This window comes from Pinus tabuliformis, chromosome 1_2, assembly GCF_031772625.1.
Source record: "Pinus tabuliformis cultivar Carrire ecotype Pingquan chromosome 1_2, CPIR1, whole genome shotgun sequence".
Lineage (NCBI taxonomy): Eukaryota > Viridiplantae > Streptophyta > Pinopsida > Pinales > Pinaceae > Pinus > Pinus tabuliformis.
This window is the reverse complement of record NC_142298.1, coordinates 1,215,460,364-1,215,487,283: the sequence shown is the minus strand read 5'-3', so window position 1 is coordinate 1,215,487,283 and position 26,920 is coordinate 1,215,460,364. Positions and strand designations below refer to the sequence as shown.

The following is a 26,920-nucleotide window of genomic DNA, read 5'->3' as shown; positions in this document are numbered from 1 at the left end:
TGTAGTTTGGAAGAGGATATCAGCTCCAATACCAAGGACAGACCCAACTGTCCGATTTCTGAGGCTTTGTAATGATGATAGCAGTTACAGGTGCCACACCATGAGACCCTAATGTCTGTCTTCATTTACCAGCAACCATGGCTTCTTCCTTTTACCTCAACACAGTTTAGGAGCATATATTTCAAGAGCTATCAACACGGTCAGCAATAGAGTACCCAATCCTCTGGTTCGAATCAGCTAGTAAACCTTCCAGAACAGCGTCTTCCTTACTGTACATCCACCATGGCACTATAAAGAGGGATTTCGGCACTTTACAGCCACTTTTATGCTTTCCCTTGAGTGGTCATGGCCAGAGTAGAGAAACAACTCGGCTCTTTCAATTTCTGTCTCAAACTGTTATGAATATTATTTATATAAAAATAATAAAATTAATGTAAACAATAATAATCATAATTAATGATTAATTAGCTAGTAATTAGTTAATGAAGAGGCATGTCTCGAAAGACATGGCCCATTGTGAAAGGGTACCTGCCTAGGTATATATACAAGACCCTCAGTTGTAATCACATCATCTCAACAATTCTTTTATATAATATTCAATATACAATTATGTTAAAATTGGCAACCAGGGCCAAACTCCATGTGGGTCATCTTATTTATGGCAGCTGATATTTTTCTTGGACTCTTCTCATCAAGAGGTGTAGGAGTATGATGGTGCAGCACAGTGATAGGCACAACATGGTGATGGAGTCACCTTGGAGAATCAGTTGAAGCAACATGTCTTCAACTGAGTCCAGCTACCTCATGTATCATCTTCTTAGAGATGATCTCTGCTCTTATTATGACAAGGCAAATATATATGCTCTCTCTCTTTCTGCTGAACTATTGAAGAACATATAAGAAGAATTGATCAAGGGTTTCCCCACATTGGGGTTTGTCCTTGGTTGGTGCTGTCCTCTTGTCTTGGCTTGTCTTCTGCGATATATTTTTATGTTCTATCTACAATTTACTATTATGCTGATGTGATTGCTAATCTGGAAAAGATATTGAGCTAACTGTGAAAATTGAAATAAATTGCTCTAAGCATAGAACATACCTAAAAGTAACATACTATAAAGAGGGATTTCGACACTTTACAACCACTGTTATGCTTTCCCTTGAGTGGTCATGGCCAGAGTAGAGAAACAACTCGACTCTTTCAATTTCTATCTCAAACTGTTATGAATATAATTTATATAAAAATAATAAAATTAATGTAAACAATAATAATAATAATTAATGATTAATTTGCTAGTAATTAGTTAATGAAGAGGCATGTCTTGAAAGACATGGCCCATTGTGAAAGGGTACCTGCCTAGGTATATATATAGGACCCTCAGTGGTAATCACATCATCTCAACAATTCTTTTATAGAATAATCAATATACAATTACTTGACCTACAATGGATATCTTTGTCTTCGAAGTATTCTAAAGATTATTGTGGTATATATGAACCTTGTTCGTTACATTGGTATCAGAGCATTCCTCTGAGTATACGAACGTTGTTCGTTACATTGGTATCATAGCCATGTTTTCTGATCCCAGCCATTGACCATTAAAGTCTTCGTCAACGTAATTGTTGTCATGATCAAGTGTTTCACTATAGCGTTGGAGGTTCTCCATTCTGTCGGATTCGCCGCTAGGCCTTTGGCCATTAAAAAAGAAAAAAAGAAAAAAATGAAAAAAAAGAAAAAAAATTTTAAATCAAAATATAAAAAAAAACAAAAAAAGATTTTTTTAATGAAAAAGAGTAAATATTAAATTTAAAAAAATCGTCAACTATATATATATTTAAATTACAATAATATCATAAAAAAACGCTACTAATTTCAAAAAAATAAAAGAGAATATTTAAAAAAACGTAAATAAGAAAATAAAATTAAAAAAAATGATAATAAAATTAAAAATTAAAACTTAAAAAAAAATTAAGATTCCTGCAACAGCCAATGCTGTCGAATCCAACTGACCGAATTCTCCCCCAAAAAACTCTTCGCTGTTGTCGTTGCCTAATCACCTTACCGGGAAAAAATGCTCCACTGCTACTGTTGCTCAATCACCTGACTGACCGCTCGACAAGGCCACTTTCCATTGCCATAACCGTGCGCCACATCGAAGCTGCCATTTTAGCAATCGTTGCTACCTTGCGACATTGTCGACACCACCATACTGCCTGCCTATACCACCCCATCGACTCAACCAAGCCGTACTATTACCCCTGCCCTCCCCACCACCGCGATCGCCTCAACCACTGGTGCCATATCTGCCACTGTACAAACTTCCGCATCTGCATCACCCTTGTCTGGCCGCATTGTCTCTATTCTGCTGTCATGTACCATCCATCCCAAATGCTACCTTAACAGCTACACAACATCCATCCCAAACGCTACCTTAACGACTACACACCATCTACGCCTTTCGTATCTGGGTCAAATTTGCTATGCATACAATTGACAGGGTGTAAGAGAAAAACCACGACTTTATATTTGGACGACGTGACTTTTTACTTTCGTTGTATAAGGTGGGATGCTTATATCATAAGGATATAAAGAAATTAAAAGGTGTCTTTACCATTTATAAAAGTCGCTGACTAATACATAAAAGCGCATTAAAGTAAATTTTAAAAGTGTAGGGAGGGAAAAGGTTATTTTTTATTTTGGTATAGTTCCAAAAGCACTTCTATATATATAAATAGTTTTAGTGGAGAGGAAAATATATATGAAAAGGAAAAAAAATATTATATGCAAAGAAGGTAAAGGTTTTCATAAGTATTAAAGGAATACTTTTAGTACTCTAATTATAAGAAGGGAGAAAGCAAAAAAAAGGTATTATCATAAGGCTTAAAAGGGTTAACATTAAACCCTAAGCTCATTGACGAACACAAAAGAAGTCCAACACTTGAAAGAAATGGAGTCTAATTCAGAAATGAAGGAAGATTTTCAGAAACTTCATAGAATTGTGCTTAAGTGTTATTTAAAGAAAAATGGACTCTTGCAGGAAAATATGTTATTATCTCTATCTCACCCGCTAAAAATAAAAATTACATAAAACCTAAAAACGTAAACCAATTAGTGATTCCCGAGTCAAATATAATCGAAAAATTAGACTTGGACAAAAAACAATACAAAATAACTGATTTATAATTAAACATTGGGGATTATACATTTATGTCACAATTTTTTGTTCAAACCCTGTGGAATGATGAAGGTGATATTATTTTGGGATTACCCTGGATGGAAACACTAGGATCTTTTATCCTTAATATGAAAAAGGAGTTTTTGACATTTTCCTATAAGAAGAAAAAAAATAACATTACAAGACATTACATTGAAGCCGGATTCAATGACGCCAGAAGACATATAAGATATCCCAAAAGTAATTCTTAAATAAAATCAGAAAGTAATACAAAATATGAAAATGGAAGTTGACAAAGTCATCGTTGACAAGAATGAAGAAGTTTCTCGGCATAAGGACCACAACGAGAAATTATTGACACAAATTAAGAAGCTTAAAAGTGACAAGAAGTTGCTAAAAGACAAGTTAGAACAACATACTCAAGAAGAAGTATCGAAGTCTCTAGTCGTAACAACCCAAGTTGAAGATAAGGGAACACATACCGATCCAATTAATGCCACAACTCAAGTAGAAGGCAAACCAACTGAAGTGAAGATGTACTCAGAAGTTGCAGTTCAAACATCAAAGATTTCAAATTAAGATTCTATAACTACATTAGTGCCTAAAGTAAATCAAGAAATTACCACACACATGTTAAAGTAAGGTCAAACAAGAAGAACTCCTTATCTACCTCCAAATCACAAGAATAGACACATCAATCAATCTACAAATCTATATCATTTAGAACATAAACAACAAATTTATGTTTCGAAGAATACTAAAGCTTGCACCATCGAGTTGTTGAAATTTTCTAAGTCTGACCCGTTAGAAATCTCTACTGCATTATCTGGTTTATTTCTCCTACTTGTTTATTCCATTAACAAGTTATTTATAAACATAAATACTGAAATAAACACAAACACGACCTTAATTCATATACAAATCAGCAACTGAAAATACTGAGACAAACACACAAGGGACACCGTTATTTTTGGACAATCGTACTCACTGCCCCTCGCTGCAATAGATCACTTGTTCAAATTTTTTCAACAAACCCTGCTCCAGAAAATAGAACTGACTGATCAATCTTTGTGTGTCTCCAACTGACCCTCAAGCCTCCTCTTATACTTTTCTTGTTGAGTCTTCAACGACCGAGATTAAGTCTCTAATCAATGGCTAAGATTAGATTTGGCTTGATCCATGTCATTTAGAACCTTCTCACCCATTTTTATATTAATACCCATTAATATTTTAATTTTCCTAAGTTTAGACTTAGGAACCCCATTAAAAATATTAATTATTTTAATATCTCTCTAATAGGATGGAATTTCCCCAAACCATTTCTGGGTCTTGGAGATCTCATGTGCTTTAGCCTCTCCACCGATTTTCATGGCTATAACACATGTGATGCTACCGCAAATCAACACTCCCTCTTAGTGAGGAATGTGCTCTAGTATTGCTCCACCACTAAGCATCACACTGATCCTCCGCACTAGTACTTGTGCTGATGCTTTCCCTGTTTCCCAACATCCACTACATCGCTGCTTCCTGTATTGCTGCCCATGGCTCTGCCACTGCCACTGTTACATTTGTACTGCAGCTCCCTCTCAACATGCTGCATCATGCTGCCCATAGCACTACCACTGCTAACTGCTGCACTCCAACTTAGTTACCAAGAAGTAAGTAACTGATCTATCCAAATCCTGACATCCTTGTTAGTCTGGAAGCCTCCTGATGCTAAAGGTACCCTTGCTGCTATTCTGTGCTCCCTCTGCTGCCTTTGTGCTGCTGCAAACACCTTTGTGCCTCTCGTACTGCTGCAACCTCCTCTGTGCCTCTTTGCACTGCTGCAATCACCTCTGTGTCTCTCGCACTGCTGCAATCCCCGCTGCGTTGCTACTGACCTCTGCATTCTAAAACTGCCTTGTCGCTCCAAAGCATCTTGCTTCTACCGACATCCGTCATCCTGCTTCTATCATTTAGGCCTCCTGGAGCTAGATATGATCCAAGAGTTTGGGTACCTCAAGGATACTGCCCCTCATATTCTGTAGTCCGATGTCTCCCCACCTCTTCTTTAGAGGTGCATGAGCACTCATGGCACAATCGTCATCAGTCTCGACTTATTTTTCCACCTTAGCCGGAGCTGCCTTGGAGTCAGAAACCGCTCCATTATTCTTCTTCTTGGGACACTGGGATGCATAATGACCCAACTCCCCACAATGGAAACACTTCACCTTGGAGATATCCTTCTTCTTCCTCTTCCCCTGCTGTTCCGCAGATGCCAGAGTCGCATCCTCCTCCTCCTCTTTCTTGATTCGACCTCCCTTGTTGCTACTTCCTGCCTTGGTCAACCGTCTGATCTCTTCTTAGCGAAGAGCTGCCCACATCTATTCCCATCTTGGAAGAGTAGCTCTGCCCAAAATGCCTTGGAAAAATGTCTCCCACTCCTCGAAGACTGCATTCAGGGCGGTCCTGACCATGAACTCCTGATCCAACGTGGCCCCTATGGAAGTAAGTTGGTCTCGAATCTCCTGCAATCTGAGGAGGTATAGATCTATCTACTCCCCATTCTGCATCTGACACGATCGCAACAGATTTTCTAATAACATCTTCTGCTGCACGGATGTGCCTTGATACAATGTCGTCAAAGTATCCCACATTTGCTTTGCTATGTTCTTTTCGGCAATATGTGGTACGACATGATCCTTGACCCCATCAAGGATTATGCACTTTGCCGTCACCATTGCATCCTCATACTTCTCATTATCATCTGAGTCGACTGGGATAGCCACGTTCTCAAGGCGAAGCCCTTGATGTGATGTCTATCCAGCACTGACAGGGTCCTAGCCTTCTAAATGACAAAGTTGGAAGCCCCGTCCAACCTGTCCTGATCCCTCAGTCCATTCACTGCCATCTTCGCTCTTCTTCCGGACTCCCTCTGAGTTTCGACTTCCCTCCTAGAAATCTCCCTCTAAGTCCTGATTTCCCTGCTGGAAATCTTCTCGTCAATTATCGATCTGCTCCTCTCCGATCCTTTTTGCAACTGCAACTCGGATTTGGATTTCTTGGCTAGAAATCCGTCAAGGCAGCGACTCCCTCTACCCTCTACCTTGGTTTTGTCCTGTTAGGTACTGCTCTGCTCCAACAGAAACAACACCCCACCAACTTCCCAATCACAATCTGCCCACAGCTCTCTAGGCCCCGACAACTGAAGAAACTGAGCCTTCCAGCTCTGCGCAATCCTAGCAAACGCTGAATTGCTCCTCTAGCAAATTGCGTCAAGCCTACCTGGCTGAGTAGGATGATGTGGCTCTTTGTGAGTCTTTTGTGCCTCTCTTTGGCTCGTAATGATGATGCAGGCCCTTTGTGTCACTCCTTCAATACTGCCTTCTACTTAGGAGCAACTCTGTTTCTTGGGGCAGCTGCTACTGCTGCAAATTTCCGATATCTATTGGTGCCTTCAGTCGTCCTGTGATCTGCAATCTAAGTCACCGCGTTCGTGTTCGTGTTCAAGTTCAGCGACCTTGAAATTCGAATAAAGTTCGACACCTAAAATTTTGCTAATAAAATTCAACATATAAAATTTGAAATATTATATACAATTTAAGTTTAAGCAGGTTGAAAAACACATTTAGCCACAATACTTAACAAATAAATCATGTAGATTACCCCATAAAAAGAAAAAAATCACCATTAACTTTCACTAAATCCATACGGACAACTATAAATTATATTGGATATCATTTTTGGGATTCAACTATGTTAAGTAAGTCATTCGCGTATGACCATTTCCATGAGAGGTAGTCGTAACTGACTAATTTCTCATGATTTTTGAATAGTTCACTTAGCACTCATTGCATCGGGTGATGCCCACAGGGGTGAAGAAGTGGGATTGAAACTAGTGAAATGAATCACATAGCGTCAATCATCACTTCCGGGGCTTGCACCCGGTAACCAGGACTTCTCGGGAGGTCACCCATCCTTGATTGCCTTTGGCTCAAGCGCGCTTAACTGTGGAGTTTTCCCCGCAATCAAGCCCACTTAGCTTGCTACCCCATTTGCAAAACCTTAGTAAGTATTGTGCCTCATGAACCATTCAAGTAGAGTTCCCTTCACTCTTTTGAATTAAGTATTGTGGTTTTTTCACAGCGCATTATATTAGATATCATTTTGGGATTCAACTGCGTTAAGTGAGTCATTCATTTATGACCATTTCCATGAGAGGTAGTCATAACTGACTAATTTCTCATGATTTTGAATAGTCCACTTAGCACTCATTGCATTGGGTGATGCTCACAGGGGTGAAGAAGTGGGATTGAAACTAGTGAAATGAATCACATAGTGTCAATTATCACTTCGGGGGATTACACCCAGTAACCAGGACTTCCCGGGAGGTCACCCATCCCAGATCGCCTCTGTCTCAAGCGCGCTTAACTGTGGAGTTTTCCCACAATCAAGCCCACTTAGCTTGCTACCCCATTTGCAAAACCTTAGCAAGTATTGTGCCTCATGAACCATTCAAGTAGAGTTCCCTTCACTCTTTTGAATTAAGTATTGGTGTTTTTCCGCAGCGCATTATATTAGATATCATTTTGGGATTCAACTGCGTTAGGTAAGTCATTCATCTATGACCATTTCCATGAGAGGTAGTCATAACTGACTAATTTCTCATTATTTTGAATAGTCCACTTAGCACTCATTGCATCGGGTGATGCTCATAGGGGTGAAGAAGTGGGATTGAAACTAGTGAAATGAATCACAGTGTCAATCATCACTTCCGGGGCTTGCACCCGGTAACCAGGACTTCCCGGGAGGTCTCCCATCCCAGATCGCCTCTGGCTCAAGCAATTTGAATTTGCTACTTTGACTCATTGATTTAAAATTCTTAGCACACTAAACCAAAATTATTTCATATAATAATCAATCATGTCCTGAATTGGAAAGGATTTTCTAGAATTAAATTGTATGTAAATGTATTTTTCCAATGTTTCAAGTGGCCACAATGTTGAAATTCTATAACGTGTGTAGTAGAATACAATTTTCTGATCTGATAATTATTTCCAAATGAATTTTCAAATAGTATTTTTCATGCCACTATTATCATTGAATAATTACACACAAAAAATCTCAATTGTAAATGCAGTGGAGACAGTAAAGATCATAAAAAGACAACCATGTACAATAGACACAATATTTTTGTTGAAGTGTGTAGCTTAGGAGGTATTCCACAAAACTCTAGGAGGTGGGTTTGTGTGAGTTTGGTCACAAATTGGTTTGTGGGCAAAGAACTCGAGTGAAGGGGTTTTAGACTTGTTACTGCTCAATTTAGCAGGGCTCCTTGGTTGGGTTCTTAAGGGACTACTCTACTAGATCAAGTGGCAACAATAGGACAAGGATCAACTGTCACCTTAGTCGATGTCCCCTGCTGTTTACGGAGTCCCGGTATGAGGGAAATCACTATGAATGATAAGTCAATGATTGGGTAGGTAGTCATTTCTAGAGCCCATTCATAGGAGAGACTCAAATGATAGGGTTTTCTTGCATTAGAAGCAAGGTGTGGGGCTCTTCAAAAAAGGCTCAAAGGAGGCCTAGACACAGGGATTAGAGATATTTCTTGATAAGGGGTGTCCTAGACCTAAGATTCTTAAGGGAAGAAGGTTTCTAGGTGGCCTTGTGAAATTAGGAATGATGAAGAAATGGGAGCACAAAGAAGCCCAATTGGACCCAAGCAAAGTCTAGTGTTTCAGGAGAAACTTCAAACAAAAGATCTAGATCAAGCAAGGGAAAAGAAGGGATAAAAAATAAATGAATTTCCTTTGAGTTTTTAAGCGAAGTAGATCCATTCAAAGGCTACTAATCTAGAAGGACTAAGGGCTGAACCAAGGTTACTTGGGAGTGGGAGCGAAAACGGGGAGCGGGTGCGAAAACGGGAGCGGGAGCGAAAATGGGGAGTGAGTGCGAAAACGGGAGTGGGAGCGACATTTTTCAGAAGCTCTCGGTTTGGGAGTGAATCCCAGAGCCTTTTTATATAATATATATATTTTTATATATTTGATGAATATATGTCGACAAAAACATGTAGAATGATGAATTAGATATAAAAAAAATAAAAAAACATAGATTGAACCATATAACAACAATCATCTAGAAGTTATAATCTTCATCAACCACGTCCACAAGTTAGTAACATAGTAACATACAACATATTGAGTCTCATGATTCATCAATCTTAAAGTTTCAAGTTTTCAAAATTCAATATATAACATTTATCATCATTGATCTCCAAAGTTGTACTTGTAAGCTAAGTGTAACCATTACAACAAATAATATCTAACATGAAATGAAATTTTATAAAATGAAATGAAATGAAACAACTTTCAACTTTCATGAAGTATCATATTCATAATTCATTACTAATGAGTTATAATTACCAACTTCAAACTTCAAACTTAAATTGTTTAAAAAAATATCATAATAAATATGAAAGATTCAATAGTTATAAAAACTACTAGAAACTAGAGAAGACAAGTAAATCTATTATCTATTGCTTATGCTTGGGCCCTCTTGCCAGCACGAAAAATGTCTAATTTTTTAGTCTTGTTGGAAAATCAGGATATTTGTCATTAATATCACCCTCTAAGTATTAATATCCAGAGGTATCTTTGTCATTACCTCTGGATCTGTATAGGGATCTTTGTCATTAATATCACCCTCTAAGCATTAACATAAGATAGAAAAACATAACATGTTAAGTCAAGATTTTGTTTGAGTGGTGCGTACATTTTTTGGAGGGTCATGATAGAGGAGTTCGACAACCAATGTCACTAACATCAAGTTACATAGAGGGATTGGTGCTCTTGATTTAATACGAGTTCCATATCCTAATACATGACAAAATTCAATGGAAACATTACAATCCCCGAATCCTCAAATCCTGAAAAATTGATAAGTCTGCTGGATTTTGAATGAAATCTAAAATTCTACTTTCTCCATATGAAATCCAATGAGGTCGGAACCACTCTCAAACATCCTGAGTCATTTCATGGTAATGTTAGAAATTTAAGTAAAAGGATGAAAAGTGGCCTTCACCTTGATCTTCATTTTCAATCTTTTACTTTAAGAATTTAACATTACCATGAATCGCATATCAATACTAGGGCCATATGCTTGATCATTAGGCTGCACCACTCAAAACTTATTTGTTTCTTTGAAAAAAAAATTGCATTTGGAATATTACAACAATTATTTTTTTTTTGCAAAAAAGACTAAACGCTCTCGAAAACGCTCCTGAAAAGGCAGGGAGCGTTTCTTTTAGGGAGCTCGCTCTTGAGGTGCTCCGGAGCCGCTCCTGCTTGGAGCGCGAATTGGGAGCTGGAGCATGGGGGGCGGGGGCGCTCCCCCGCAACCTTGGGCTGAACATTTTGGTAGCTAGGGCTTTGTGTATCTCACAAATCGTCTGCGGGATTATCTTCAAATTTGGAGGGCATGTAGAGGACACCTCAACGCAGCTCCTTACCAACTCGTTGAGCAAACCAATGGCTAGATTGGAAATCGTTGGATGCCCTAGGTAGGTCGTCTAGGGTTAGGGCATGAAATTTGAGAAAGGAGAAGAATTTGAGGTTATCACGAAGGACATTTTGATCAGTGGCTAGCTAAATATTGAGAATGGAGTCAATGTGAACGTGGTTTAGGATTTTAGCTTTATCAAAGAGCCTTATTGCAACTTCGCATGCCATAGAGAAGCAACCACAAAATGACAACAAGGATTTATACTTCGTTGTGCAAATTTAATGGAGTTTCAAGGTCAAAGTTTTACAACCTACCCCTAGGAACATTCGATCTTCTTACCAATATGAATAACATATACACTGAGCCAATATTACATGTGTTTCAAGAATTTCGCATCAACAATTAGGTCACAAAAGAATCCAAGCATAACGTTCCATACATTAGACAAATTACATGAAAAATTTTGCATAAGAAAAGAACTTACATGATAAGAAGATTATATCCATCCATTAGACTTGCAAAAATGAAGCTCCAAGACAAATAACAAATATCCAAACATCAAAATGCATTAATTGATCTCCAATTTGTCTATCATATTGCAGATCTGAGTTCTTTTCTCCAAGAAAGATACAAATCCAAGTGATGATGAGAAATGAAATGAATCTCTTATCAATTTATATGATCCTCCTAAGGGATTCAAATTGCCTAATTAGGCCTAATTGTTGAAAAATGTAACTAGTGTTGGTCTTCATAATTGTATTTGTCAAAAGAAAGAAAAAAGAATTTTATTATAAAAGAAATTGACTTATACAAGCATGGGTTTCATGCTTGGGTCAATGGCTTTTAGGTCAAAACCTCCATTTTAGGCTTATAGGGTTTATGCCAAGAGTCCTAGTCCTTGTCATCATGTAAAAGACCCTTCTTGGGCGTCATCTATCAAGAAAGAACTTTATTTTAATGTAAAATAGGTCATTTAGGTCTTCTCCACCAAGTTGGCCTAATCAAGGGGCAAAATCTAATATATAAAGGCAACAACTTGGCCTCATTTGGAGCACATCCACAAGAAGTTCGATCTGTGATTGTTGGAGGCAGAAAATGGTGCAAAATTCAAGGAAGAGGAAGAAAACCCTAGCTGTAGGAGAAGGAAGTATTTTTCAAGCTTAAGAAGTCTATTTTTCTCTCTTTGTCTCACACGTGCGACTTTGCTGGGTTGTTGGAAGGGCTGAAACTGTAGTATTGTAGCTGGGTCGAAATTCTGGAGTAGCTGGGCCGAAATTCTAGAGTTGTTTGGGGCCAGAATTCTAAGTTGTTGAATCATATTGGAAGGTTGACTTTGTGGAGGAGGAAGGTCTTTTGGTCAGGTCTAAGGTCTTGGTCTATCTCAATTTGATTATTGGAAGAGTTTGACTGGGTTTTCCCCTAGAGAGGGGTTTTAGCCTTGGCTGAGTGCCTACATTTGGTGTCGTTTATCTTCATGTTTTGTTTGGATGATTGCTTGATGAAACAAAGATAAATGAAGAACATAAAAAGGAGATAATAAGTCCACAAGGTTCATCATACATTTGTCGAAAGGAAACATGCTAATGGAGATACCTTAGATCCCCAAGATTCTCTGATGGAATCTTCATTGAAAGGTTCACCCATCATGAGGGGAAGCAAGTGTTTCATCAAGAATTTCAAACTTATGGAATTCATGGGATGATGGTATGATGACATAAAAGTGAAGCAGATCAAGGGATTGAAGCTCTTTCAATCAAGGAAGCTGCTGCAGGAAGTATGGATGACCCAAAGGAAAAATGAGGTATGTATGCTTACATTTGATATTGTAGAAGTCATGTCATATGGTTGCAGATATCATGGACCGATGCTCTATCTTAAGAGCATGATCAAAAGAAAGGATCTCCTCCCCCAAAGGGATGCATGGATGCATTGGTCACACATTCACTAGATGAAATCAACATAATATGTCCTCATATGATGTATGGGGTGGTTGACTACAATTGAGGAACTCTAATTGGAAGCCCCTGGGAATGAAATGTGTGAAGAAAGGAAGGAAGAGATCATGGGATATGCAAACATGGAAGAAGGAAATCAACATCCAAAGTCCAAGAAGATTTAACTAGGATATCTCTATGAAAGATATGAAGACTCTGATGGAGTTTGAAAAAGAAAGAGACCCTTGACAATATATATCTTTGGGAGATGTGTGATATGTATGTAGGCTGCTGATGCAAACTAGAAGGATGAAAGACCATCACAAAGGTAATGTTTATTTTAATGTTGATTCCTTTATTTTTAACAAATATCTAGATGGGTTTATGGAGGGATGACAAGGGAAGATCTATGGATGTCTACCACCACCGATGCCCATGTAGTAGGATGAAAGATCCTTATGGAAATTTGGCATGAAGAAGGCAACATGGCATGAATGAAGGCCAATAATGAACAAATAGATCACTTTACGATGATGACATGACCGACTCATTGATGGAAGTGATGGATGGTCTGTGCCCTATGAAGAAGTCCCAAACATGAAGACTCCTAGATAACGAAAAGAAGTTCATGACATCGTGAGGAGTTCTTTGTTATGAATAAAATATTGATATAAATAATTTAAATATAAATAATAGTAGAACATCATAAATAATGATTAATTAATGATCATTTAATAAAGAGGCATGTCTCGAGGACATGACCTTTCATGAACGGGCACTTGCCTAGGTATATAAGTCGGCCCTCATTATAACATTCATTCACAATTGTACATTCATTTTATTAATAAAATATTATTTACAAATACATACGTGTATTTTACATTTAAAAGCACAAATATTATGAGTTTTGGCTCTTCAATGTTATCAGAGCCATGCGAGCCTTTGGACGTTATCCGCCACACAATATGCCACTAAGTTTATGTCCTGAAATCATTGAGCAGTTAAGTGAAATGTGAGAATCATTAAAACAAATAAAAAATTCATTTGCAATATCAACAAAACATCTTGAAGAATATGCAACATGTCTAAAGGAAGAAAACATTGACATGAAAGAGACTTAATGCTAAAGGATGCTCTAACCAAGAGAATGGTGTTGAACATGTTGAATTAGGATCTCCTCAGGGTGGCATAAATGAGGCTGATGAAGAAGCTAAAGATGAGTCTAATAATAAGGAAACTGTTGAATCTTTACAGCTCTTTAAATGTGAGTTTTATCCAGGCACCTGTGATTGCCTACCAAACCACCAAGCGAGAAAATGTTGGGAATGGAAGGGCCTAGCAAAAATTTCATTATTGGAGTCAAGTAGGCTACTGGGCTAATCTCAGGGGAAGGTACTATTGAGGCTTTTGTTGGTAGTGTGGAGTATATCAAACATGATGAAATTAATAAAGTTCAGCAAGGAGCAATCAATGGGAATATTATTGAATTTTTTATTGGATCTCGTCCTAAAAGGGATTGTAGGGGCGATAATGAGGTAGAATCAAACATCGAAGTACCTGAAGTACTTTGTGTTCATGCTAGAAATGTAGAGTCTGCGGCATGAGAAAAACGGTGGATTGAATGTTGGTGGTGGATCAATAGAATTAGGAGGAAACAATTTTGGTGCTTCTTCCAGAAAGGGTGGTACATCATCTCTTATCATTCCACTCCCAACAAAGTAGGTTGAGCTATATCTCTTGCTGCCTCCGCTTCCAGTAGAATAGGACCAACTTCAACTCAGTACATAGGCCAACAAGATAATCCATTTTTGCATCCAGGCGTAGGAGAGACAACGCTGTTTGTGGCAGATATATACTGGTGGACAAAAAATTCAAAGCTTGAAACTGCACTGTAAAAGTACGGGAAAGGAAAGTGGTAAATTGAAAGGATGTTGTCAGGTTGAGTTCTGTGATCACACTGTTGATTATAACAACAAAACAAGAATGCATGGCCAACTCTTCAATTTCAATCCTTTGCTTTATGCAACAGTTGTCTTTAATAATACAAAAACTCTTGCGGCTTTAGTCTCAAGGAAATAGCGTGGCAGCGCCAATGCAACAGGTCAATTGCATGTATCTCAACAACAATGTTGTCTGTGCCCCTTGTTTTATAAAGATGTATGACCAAAACCAGTTTTTTGAAAAATCTCTTGTTGTTAAACGTAGGAACTATTTAGCAATGTAGGAACAAATTTACAAGTCTAAACATAAAGCTAAGTTTCTAAGAAAGTCTAGCTCTACTCCAATTGAAGCATACAAAATTTTCTGCTGCCACCTTCCAAACTGTAGTGCTGTTGCAAACTTTTTGCGTTCGACTGTGAGGCCACCACAACTGAACCCTTCGATGACCATACATTCCCTGTGTCCCTGTCGCGTTTCAATTTCATTGAGCCACCGTGTTTTCGTCCCATCGAGCCATCATTTTTTGGTGTCGTCACCGTTGAATTGAGTCGCTGTTTCAAATTCTAGCTGCCATTTCTTCGACCCTTGGTTTCCGCTCTTTCTTTTTGTCATCTGTGACCATTCCAAACAATCTTGCTGTCGTGTTCTTGCATGTCTTCCATTGTTGGTCATTGTTGTCCACCATTTTGAGCCACCTCCATACTGTTGACCTCCATTGCTTTGAAACCACCGTCCTGTCCCCACGTACCATAACATCGTTTTTAATGGTTACATGAGTTTCCAATTATTAATACAATTACAATTATATACTTATATTACATAATTTAATAATTATAAAGTTTATAATTATTAGATTATATAGTATATAATTATCTAGTTTATATATATATATATTATTAAATTAAAAGAAAATTGTAGGTGAAATTGAAAAAGAAAAGAAAGAAAGATAAACCCTAATTCCAAGATAGTATTACCATCAAATTATACATGTTGAGGTACCAGTGACCAGTTACACTTATACAAAATGACGTGAGTAAAGTAAAGGAAATTCGTAGCAATTAAGGTGAAAGAAATTGTCAACAATAAAGCTTTGAGGACAAAGCTTTTCGAAGAAAGGGGCAATGTTATGAATAAAATATAGAGATAAATAATGTAAATATAAATAATAATAGCACATCATAAATAATGATTAATTAATGATTAGTTAATGAAGAGGTAGGTCTCTAGGACATGAACTTTCATGAAAGGGCACCTGCCTAGGTATATAAGTGGGCCCTCATTATAACATTCATTCACACTTGTACATTCATCTTATTAATAAAATATTATTTACAAATATATTTGTGTATTTTACATTTAAAAGCACAAATACTATAAGTTTTGTCCCTTCATTCTTCAAGCAGCGAGTTGTCCCATCATCTCCACCTATGGAGTTGTTGTAGGTCCCTAATTAAGAGGGAGCCTGGAAACAAGTTTCTTACTTGGTAGAAACTTGGAAGCAAAAATTCCTAAGCCAATGAAGCGTATACTTCTTGATGAATAGAAATATATGTATAAATATTTTATTAAAAATTGAATAGACAGATGATGAGTGTTTACAAAATGGGGTTCCTGGCTTATATACCGCCATGGACACCCTTTGGGGAAAGGGAATGATCTTATGATCGTGCCCTTTCGTCTAATTTAACTAAAAATTAAATAATAAACCTAAAGTAACTAATTTTTACATAACATTGCCTTCCTCTCGAAAGAATGCTTTGTCCTCAAAGCATATGTAACGACGGATGTTGATGACAAAATGCTTTATTCTCCCAAGAAGCATCTTCTTCGGTAAGTTATTCCACTTGATCAGATATTCCAAGATGATCAAGGTCCCACACTTTAAAAGGTCTTGGATTAATCTCTCAATTTCCGTTTTTTGGTGATGTGAATATCGGTATGGCTTGATGTTGACGGGGTCTGGTCTTGCCTTGACTTCTATTGTATGCTCAATTTCCCTATTAGGCGACATCTTCATAGGTAGGTCTTGAAATACTTTTTCATGCTTCCGAATCAGGTCTTGTATCTCTGGTCATATTTGCAGATAAAATTTCTAATTGGTGACATTGTACTACATAAGCAAGTGCTCCTTTTCGACTCAGCTTCATCATCTGGGATGATGATACAACTTGATTTTCTGGTGCCTAGAATCCGTGTAGTTTGTACTTTTGACCTCCCCATTTGAATTTTATAAATTGTACTTGATGGTTGGCGACATAAGTACCTAAAGTTTGTAGCCATTGGATACCTAAGACTACATCTACTCCTCCTAACAGTACTGTGAAGAACGGAGACTCTAGATTAAAGTCTTGAATCTGCAAATTGACCTTATGGCATTTCCCCACCTTTTCAATCTTCTTACCGTTAGTTACCATCACTTTCATGTTTGGCAAGGGAAATGAAAAGATATTGAGTCTCTTTGCCACGGTTGCATCTAAAAAATTGTGTGTGCTTCCAGAGTCGATGAGAACCACTACATTGTTCTTCTTTATGTGTCCTTTTAACTTTAAGGTCTGAGGTTGTGATATACCTGTCATGGCTGATAATGACACTTGTGGAAATACTCCCGTCATCTAATTCTGGGGCATCTTCTATTTCTTCTATGTCAGAACCTTCACTGTTTGAATCATTAGTTGCTTCACAATTATATAGGTTCTTTAGTTCTTTTCTTTTAACACATCTATGTTTGGGGTCCCACTTCTCACCACGGAGTTTACATTTACCCTCTTTTATCCTTTGCATTTCCACATTAGATTTTTCATCTTCATGACGATGTGGTGGAACATATCTTGTATTATTTGAGTCCACATATTGGGGTATCCTTCGTCTTACTTATGTTTTTTCCGCTTTTGACCAAAATATTGTTTCAAATTTCTTTTTCGCTCTTTTTGCTTTTCGTCTTGCTACTTCTATTGATGTAATGTCATGCATCTCAAGTTCTGCTTGTAAATGGGTTTTGAGTCTCCAGACGTATGACTGAATTAGACGAGATTCTGATAACCCAGGTACTCGTGTTATTAAGGTCTCCCATTCTTGAGTGTATTCATCCACACTTCCTTTTTGTCGTAATTTGATGAGTTTTGAAAAGAACTCTTCTTCCTTTACACCTTGGAATCTTTTAAAGAACGCATCCTTAAATTTTCTCTAGCTAATGACGTGTGTTGTCTTTTTCCACCACATATACCAATTATATGCTTCTCCTTCCATTTTCATGGATGCGTGCCGGAGCTTTTCGTCATCGTCATTGATGTCATATATCTCAAAGTATTCTTTTGCTTTATTTATCCATGCAACATTGTTTTTTTTCGTTTCCATCGAATTTAGGCATCTCGACTTTTGCCCTTCGCTGTATGTTACTAATGGTTGAGCGAAAAAGGGGAGTTGATTGGTAAGGGTATCCCAGAGTTGCTTGTTTGTAAGGGTTGTGTTACTCACTTCTTGGTGGGGTGTCGCTGATTTTTTGGGGATTCAACTTTGTCATGAGAGTCTGTTGATTTTGTTGAATCTGATGAGATGTGTTCTTGATTCTCTTCATTTACTTTTAGTAGTTGTTCGGGTGTACAATTCGCCTTTTTACACAGAATTTTCAGCATTATGAAGACCTCTCTGATGCCTACTTTTGTTTGGGCATGTTGGTTTTCCATCTTTATTTCTCTTCGATTTGAAATATCTTGAAGATTTTTGATTTTTTCAGCCTGATTTTTGATATCGTCAGCCTGCCTCTCAAGCTTGATATGGAATTCATCTAATCTTCTACTGACCTCATCGTGGTTGCTATTTATCTTATGTTCCGCATCCAACAATTTTTTTTTGGAAATCCGCCATTGTCATTGTCGACATTGAGCGGGTTTGCGGGGGCGTGTATTTATTTGCCAGCTAAAATATTTTTCCTCTTTTTTTTTAATTAACTAAAATAAATTTTATGCATATAACTTTTAATTAATTAAAATAAATTTAATTAATTAAATTATATATAATATAATTATATATATTATATATAGATTACCATTATATATATATATATATATTTCATGTTATATATAATTAAAAGTTATATATATATTTGAATGAATATATATATATCTATATATATATATATATATATATATATATAATATACTTGATATATATTTGCTGCGGATAGTCACGTCCCTGTAAATGGTTACGGGACAGGTCCACCGGGAATATTATGCAACCCACCGTAGGAGAAGGAGACCACTGATCCGTTCGCCGCTCGCTGTTAAAAAAAAGACCACGGCTCACACCAGGTCATTGCAACGACCACGATGGAATTGACCGAGGTTTCAACGTAACACAACAGAGGTCGATCCGGCGACTTTAACAGATGAATTGATTGGCAAGAACCTGCGGCTCAAAAAATGTTTGGGAAAGGGTGCATTGGCCAACAGGCAGCGAAATGGGAAGTACAGAATAAGGGAGACGTGCGTACACAACAGAATCGCTGGCGTTGATGGCGTCTAAGGTGAGCAAGGATTCAGCGGTGGAATGCAGTGACAACGGATTTTATGAGGAGCGGATGCAATTGAGATAGTAAGCGTAGCAGTGGCTGGATGTGGGAAACCAGCACAGGCGGGAGGATTCGACCCTCTGATACCAATGAAGCGTATACTTCTTGATGAACATAAATATATGTATAAATATTTTATTAAAAATTGAATAGACAGATGATGAGTGTTTACAAAATGGGGTTCTTGGCTTATATACCGCCATGGACACCCTTTGGGGAAAGGGCATGATCTTATGATCGTGCCCTTTTGTCTAATTTAACTGAAAATTAAATAGTAAACCTAAACTAACTAATTTTTACATAACAGCCAAGAGGGAGCTTATGTACATTCCTTTTTTGGAATAGATATGTCCCCCCTAATTAAGAGGGAGAGATAGACACATCATTCTTGTCTAATTTGGCATCCGATGCTCTTTGAGGATGTGTTAGGGAATCCAAGATAAGAGTAGTCGTAGAGGACCGATATTCTTTGAGGACTGGGAGTCCAAGATAAGAATAGTCCTAGTAGAACACACCTTTAGAACCCGAGTGGGGTATGTTCCGAGAGAGACAATGATGAGGGTGTCTATACATCATTGGTCTCACCAACATTGTGCTCAGATCTCGTGGAGAGATAGAGCTGTTAGTCAAGGCCTTGCTATGTGACAATGTTGGTTGATATGATGCTAAACATATGGGTTACCAATCTGACTCTTCTTATGAGAAATTCTTCAAATTGAGACGACCAAGTACCATTATGAATACCTCCCTAGTTAAGAGGGAGTGTTGAAAAGTGTAACTGGGTTCGGTCTTCATAATGATATGTGTAATTGCGATTTTTATGTAATTTATGAAAAGAAGAAAAAACAAAAATACTATTGTAATGCTTGTCTCATGGGTTTCATGAGCAAGGAATTTTATTTTAGTGATGGTTCGCATTGTGAGCCTTTAGGATTTGTCATCTAGTCATAAAAGTCAATTTGAGTCTATGTCATGTATGAAGGACCCGTCTTTGGCATGTTACATTTGTATAAGAGTCAATGAAAGTGTCAAATAGCCCTCCAAGACAAGCACAAGCATCTCCCTTCAAGTCAGCTTCAAAAGGAATAATTATATCTCTCCAAAGGACACGTTGGCTCATCTTCATGTCAAGTCGACTTATTATGAGGCTTCAACAACTATAAATAGGGTAGCACGTCCTCATTTCAGAGCCAAAATTTCGGTGCAGGTCTAAAGTTTGTAAGTGACGCGAAGATCAACAAAAGGGTCAAGGAAGGTAACCTATAACTAGCGAGTGAAAGGATAAGAAGATCGAAACAATTTCTGATCTGTTTTGGGATCTATCTTGTTACATGTGCGAAGTAAAGAGGCAACTTCTGTTGTAGAAGTAATTGAGGGTGTTATTGGAGGATTCAAGGTTGGTAAGGTCACTTAAGAAGCTGAAGTCATCAAGCCGAAGTATGTGAGGGAGTCTCCTCTCTAAGCGAAGTGATTATAAGGTGTAGAAGTTGGTTATCGTACTTCTCACATGCTACAATTAGGGTTGAAGTAGTAAAGTGCAGGTATGAAGCAGAAGAAAGCCGAGGTTGAAGGGTAGCCGAGAAGAAGGAAGGAGCAGAAGTTTGATTAGTATTGACTTGGGCATGAAGGAAAAGCAGTGGAAGGAACTTGTGTCTTGGTCTTGGAGAGAGGCAAATAGGTCAAGGGTCTTGGTCTTGGTATTCGTCAATTGGAATCTCTATAAGAAGAAGAATTTGTTCAGGTTTTCCTTTCAAGAATGAGAGGTTTGGGCTCTGTTTGATAGCCAATATTTTGTGTCTTTTGTCTCTCTATGGTTTAGCATTGGTAGTTGTTTGATGAAGAATAACATGATAATAACATAATTAAAATAAGATTCTAATCAAGAAGTAAAAATCATTCACAAGCAGTTACTAATAGAAGAGAAATCACTCAACCTTGATGCCCTAGATTTCTCAACAAAAAGAGACTTTGAAGACCATAGACCTATGTTGCACGAAATTTCTAAGAACTCAATGTTTCGGGTCGTACCTGTACCCGAAACTCCGAAACTCGAACATCATGTAATCATCTATGAGAGTTAATATAGACTTGGTTTTCTTTCTAAATTGTCATCTATGGGTGTTATTCCCTTTTTACTTGCAAGATAATGTGTTATTCACTTACTTATAACTTTATATATATATATATATATATATGACGTTTTGGCTGAAGTTTCCATTTTTGGGAGGTGACGTTTCTAAACATACGCGTTTCAGAAACTCCGAAACGTTTCGGCGTTTCATGCAACTTAGCCATAGACCCAAAGACAAATTCTCCAAGGCTAGGCCAACTACCAAAAATAATTTTTTTTTCTTCAAATTGCTTTTGTTCTTCTTCAGACCTGTGGAAACCCTAGTGTCGACAAAAAACTTGCACCTGAGAGCAACATCGAGACAAACTTCAGATGTAGACGTCCTCCTCTTCTTCGTTGTTCTTTTTCTCTTATCTCCAAGACTCTTTGTTAAAATTGGAAAATAGGGCCAAATTCCACCCTGGGACAACTCTTTTGATGGAGATGATGATTGCATTAGATTCCTCTTTTCGAGAGGACCAAGATTGATATAAAGATCATCTCATTTGGACAAGTAGAAGTATGATTTTGAATTTATGTTGACTCATGTTCAATTTGTTCAGATCGGCCACATCATCATGTAGGCTCATGAAGCCTACTAGACATGACTCTTCACCCTCATCGACTTGTATAAATACAAGTGTCCTCTCTCCTCATTTGGAATCTTCATCACTCACACATTCTCTCTCCTTCTCTCATTGGTTCGTACAACATTGGGCACTCTTCTCTCTCACATGTGTGGATCAAGGAGCACGAAATTTCAGACTGAATTACAGAGCCAAAAATCACAGGAAATTTTGTAGTTTGACCAGCGTTGACCAATGTTGACTTTGACCTTCCAATGAGAATTTGACTTCGATCTTTTGGGTGATCGTCTGTTTGGGGAGGCCGCATTTCTGGGCACAAAAATTGAGGGAATTTGGATAGTTTGTCCAACGCTAACATTAAGGTTGAATGCAGTTTGACCATAGAAAATTACAACAATTTTTCTCTCTCCTTTGACTGGATTGTTTTGGGCTGACTTTGACCTTCATATCAGGGTGAGTTTGATTGGGGAAGACCGAGCTGTTTTGAAGCCCTTCTATTGCTACTTTGACCAACATTGACTTTCTAGTTAGGGTTGTTGACTGCTGCAGAAAATCACAAATTTTGTCAGGGTTGTTTTGACTTGAATTTGGCAAATCAATTTTGACTATTGTATTCTCTCTCTCTACTGAACATTTTATAATAATAAGAAGAATTGATCAAAGGGTTTTCCCCACATTGGGGTTTTTCCCTAGCATCCGCCAAATCTGGTGTCCTCTTGTCTTGGCTTGTCTGCTGCATTTTGTTTCAAGTTCTATTTGATTTTACTATCAATGTGATTATTGTGGTTGCCATTGGAAATTTGAAATTGTTATTGGGCTGGTAAGGAACATTGAAGTAAATTGTGCTAAGCATAGAACATACCATTGTTAACTAAAATTTACACTCTCGCACTTGTTTCTAACTGCATATCCATATGATGTCTGTGTGTCGAATAGAGGTCGAAGTCTCCTCTTTATAAAGGTTTCATAAGTGTTGGAAGGGTCTCTCTAGGCTGACATGAAGGAGGCTAGATATCCTGGTCTTGGAAGGTCGAAGTCTCCTCTTTATAAAGGTTTCACAAGTGTTGGAAGGGTCTCTCTAGGCCGACATGAAGGAGGCTAGCCAACCTGGTCTTGGGGACTCTTTAGAGACTTCTAGACATCAAATAATATTTCTTTTTCTTGATACAATTTCCCAATGGGTCTTTTACATCATTGTCTTTGACTCTAGACTAAATCCCTAGAGCTCTCAATGGGGTGTTGGACCTAGGACCAATGGCCATGGGCACGAAGCCCATTCTTAAAAATAAATACTTTTTCTTTTACACAAATATTTTCCTTTTCATTCGTTCGGTAATTACAACAATAATTAGTCCAAGGGAGTCTATTGTCCATGGATTCGGCCTTACTTAGGCTATAAGATAAGCCTCTCAGACCCAAAGAGTAGAGGCTTTAAGTCTTCCAAGAACCCTTGCTTTGCTTGAAGAGTACTTTGGTCTTTTCTCTGTGATTAGAGTTTTAGAATTCTGATATTTTATTTTTAGGAGCTTGATCCTAGTTAGTAGACTTCCCTTGATTACCTTGAAGCCTTTAATGATCTTCTTTTGCCCTCATGTAGATGAATCAAAGCTCTGATACCATTTTGAGAAATCTAAGGATTTCATTAGGGTAAATTAATTACATGATTTCTCTTAAACAATGAAATTTATTTGTGACATATAGTTACTTCATTATCGTCATTATTGTGTTCTTTTCATCATCAAATAAATGTTGAACATAGAAGATCACAAAACAACAAGAGAACACCAGAGATAGGCTCCAAGCCAGGGCAAAACCCCTCCATAGGGGAAAACCCAGAGAACTTCTTCTTATAGAATCATTGTCAAAAGAGACTTCCAAGACCATAGACCCAAAGACAGATTCCCCAAGGCTAGGCCAACTACCAAAAGGAAATTTTTTCTTCAAATTACTTCTGTTCTTCTTCAGACCTATGGAAACCCTAGTGTCCACAAAAAAACTCGCACCTGAGAGCAACAGCAAGACATACTTCAGATGTAGACGTCCTTTTCTTCGTTGTTCTTTTTCTCTTATCTCCAAGACTCTCGCACTTGTTTCTGGCCGCAAATCAATTCAGATATCCATATGCTATCTGTGTGTCTAATAGAGGTCGAAGTCTCCTCTTTATATAGGCTTCACAAGTGTTGGAAGGGTCTCTCTAGGCTGACATGAAGGAGGCTAGCCAACTTAGTCTTGGGGACTCTTTAGAGACTTCTAGACATCAAATAATATTTCTTTTTCTTGATACAAATGCCCAATGGGTCTTTTACATCATTGACTTTGACTCAAGACTAAATCCCTAGAGCACTCAATGGGTGTTGGACCTAGGACCAATGACCATGGGCATGAAAACGATTCTTAATTTTTTTTTTTCTTTTACACAAATATTTTATTTTTCTTTCTTTCGGCAAGTACAACAATAATTACATTAAGTCATGAGTCAAATACAATTATGAAGACCGAAACTAGTTACAACTTTCAACAACAGTTACATGTATGATTGAATCATGCTTTTTGTTTTAAATTTGTTTCAGTTATATGATTCATCGATTTATCCTTCGATGTAAGTGTTATATAATGATAAAGACAGTTAAATTATAAAATTTCAATGATATATTTATAATTTATAACATTTTTATTTTACTATTTTTTTCGAGGTCTCGTGTTAAAGACCCCGACGCCCCCCCACGTTTCATAAAAATTGGTGGGGAGTTTTTGCAAAGGTCGTTCTTGCCTATCCTCGCTCCCACGTCTTAGAAAATTGGCGGAACATTGGTCTAAAATAGGCCTCCTATGGAATATTATAAAATAATAGTGGAAATAATAAAATTAGATTAGATTACATCATCAAATTTTAGAGGGAAAAAAAAGAAAAAAAAATTTCAACTCGTATTTTCAACTTATCTCCCTACAATTTTACTCAATTTTGACTGGAATAACTCGTTGGATGCATAATTTATTTCATTATCCAAGGAGTACCCATGTTGCATACTTTAGATGGACCTTGCTAAACACGTTTTTTTAATGTATTTCTCATTTTTTGTGTAGCAAAGTCCATCGAACGTATGCAACATGGGTACTCCTTGGACGAAGAATTAAATTATGCATCCAATGAGTGCTCCTGCTCGAAGTTTGAGTAAATATGTATGAAGATAAGTTGAAAATAAGAGTTGAAAAAGTAGTTTTTTTTATTTTTTATATTTTAATCTTTTTACTTTTTTACTCCAAAAATGGTGAACCATCCCCCATGGTTGACATCATCATCTTTAATTCTATTGGTTTGTATAAAGTTGATTTTGATTGTATATTTTTGTTTTGAGGGCCATTTTTGACATCAAAATTTCTCTAATGCTTTATGTCTCGAAGATGGAGTCTAGGGTTTGTGACAAAACCTTAGCGAGAAGTTGAAGTCTAGTATAGGTTTAGGTATTTGATGTCTAAAGTTTGAATGCTTTGATGCTTCCATTGTAATGACATGTTTTTAATTGAATTCATGCTTTTGTATGTTTGTATTTGGTTGTATTTCCTATTAAAATTTTTACAGGTACATAATCTTTAAGATATTGAAGATGTTCATGATGATGAGCATGATGAAGGAAGCTATAAGAATTATGATGATCAAGTTGACCTTGATGCCATGAGAAATAAATGAAGCCTTGAAAGGATGAAGTTTCTCCGATATTATAAAAGAAGGTAGTTGATCTTCCTAAGTTGAGAGGGAGCTTGGATAGAGGAAAAGGCATTTCTCCCCGATTAAGAGGGGGGTATATTATAATGATCATAATGAATACCTTGAAGAAAGAATGAAATCAAAGATTGAATGGAAGTACTACAATTGGATTTGCAAACAAAAGACTTGAGAAGTACTAAGGTTGTATTTGGCGCTATTGAAGAAGTGAAAGAAGAAAAGTTTCGACTAAATTGTATCTGGATAATTTTATAAGATCCAATGCGTATCTTCACCTTCTAGTACAACAAATCATTAGTGTAATTGAGCAAATGAGCTTACAAATCATGGAAACAAGTGGGCACTTCATAGTGGCATGCCCTTCCATAGTGGGTGTTATAGTGTACAGTTGTCTCCAAGTTCAACAAAGAGTTTAATCAAGGACCCTATTAGGTGGTTGTAACCTCTAAGGCAGTGAGGTCCATGGTACATCCATCACGTGACAAGCGTCATGTGATATAATGATGGAACAAAGTGGGGCAACAACGGAAGGCTCCAAGCCACATGCCATAGTACAAGGGTAGCTTATGATGAGGGAAATCCACACTTTGGTGTATAGATCATGGTACATGAGTTACCCCGACCTTTGTTTTTCCACCGTTCTTCATATGCCTTTTGCCTTTTATTGATTTTTCTTTTATAACTGCTCAAGGATCTAAGGGATGAGAGTATGATGTGAATGATATAGCAGTGAATATCGCCATAAGATTTGGCAGTTCATCGTCCACTAGGGGTTGGGACAATCATGGGTTCCTTAATGATGCAGGGTGCCAATATAGGGGCCCTAGGAACTAGGGTGATGGCCATAATAATAGGGGATGGAGCTCATGTTGGCTTGCCCATGTGCTAAATTTGTATGTCCCGACCATCTTTTGCATTTTATGGTACATTTGTTGTTGCGAGTGGCCAAATTATTCTTTTACCTTTCTTTTCGCTGCATCAACCTTTGAGGCATCCTTCCAGGCCCGACCGAAAGTGTGGACAAGGGGAGGGGGAGGCTAACTCTTTGCAGACCTAATGGACAAATGTGGACCTAGATGAGAAATCTGTGAAAAGGGGTTATAATGCGTGGAGGGGAGAGATGTATGTGGTGTATGGAAGTGGGACCATGTAACCAAAATCGGGATTTCCCATGTAATGCCACTCCTAAAGATAGTAGTCAATAAAGGAGATCCCACGAGACTAGGATACCAGGTTAACCACCAAGTTAGAAAAGGGGACAAGAGTACAAACCAAGCCCATTCTTTCCGCCGAATCACCCAACTAATCCATGCCAAAAAGTGTCCATGATAAATAAGCAAAAATACCTAACTACATAATGAAAGCCATACCTTCAAGGGTTGGAAGGCCCACCTTC

At 37.6% G+C, this 26,920-nt stretch overlaps 1 protein-coding gene across 3 annotated transcripts in view; it reads left to right on the top strand.

The window, feature by feature from the left end:
* The window catches only part of LOC149210637 (Rrp15p protein), a 193,987-nt gene that overhangs the window by 113,795 nt on the left and 53,272 nt on the right, over window positions 1-26,920 (top strand). The window lies entirely within an intron of this gene.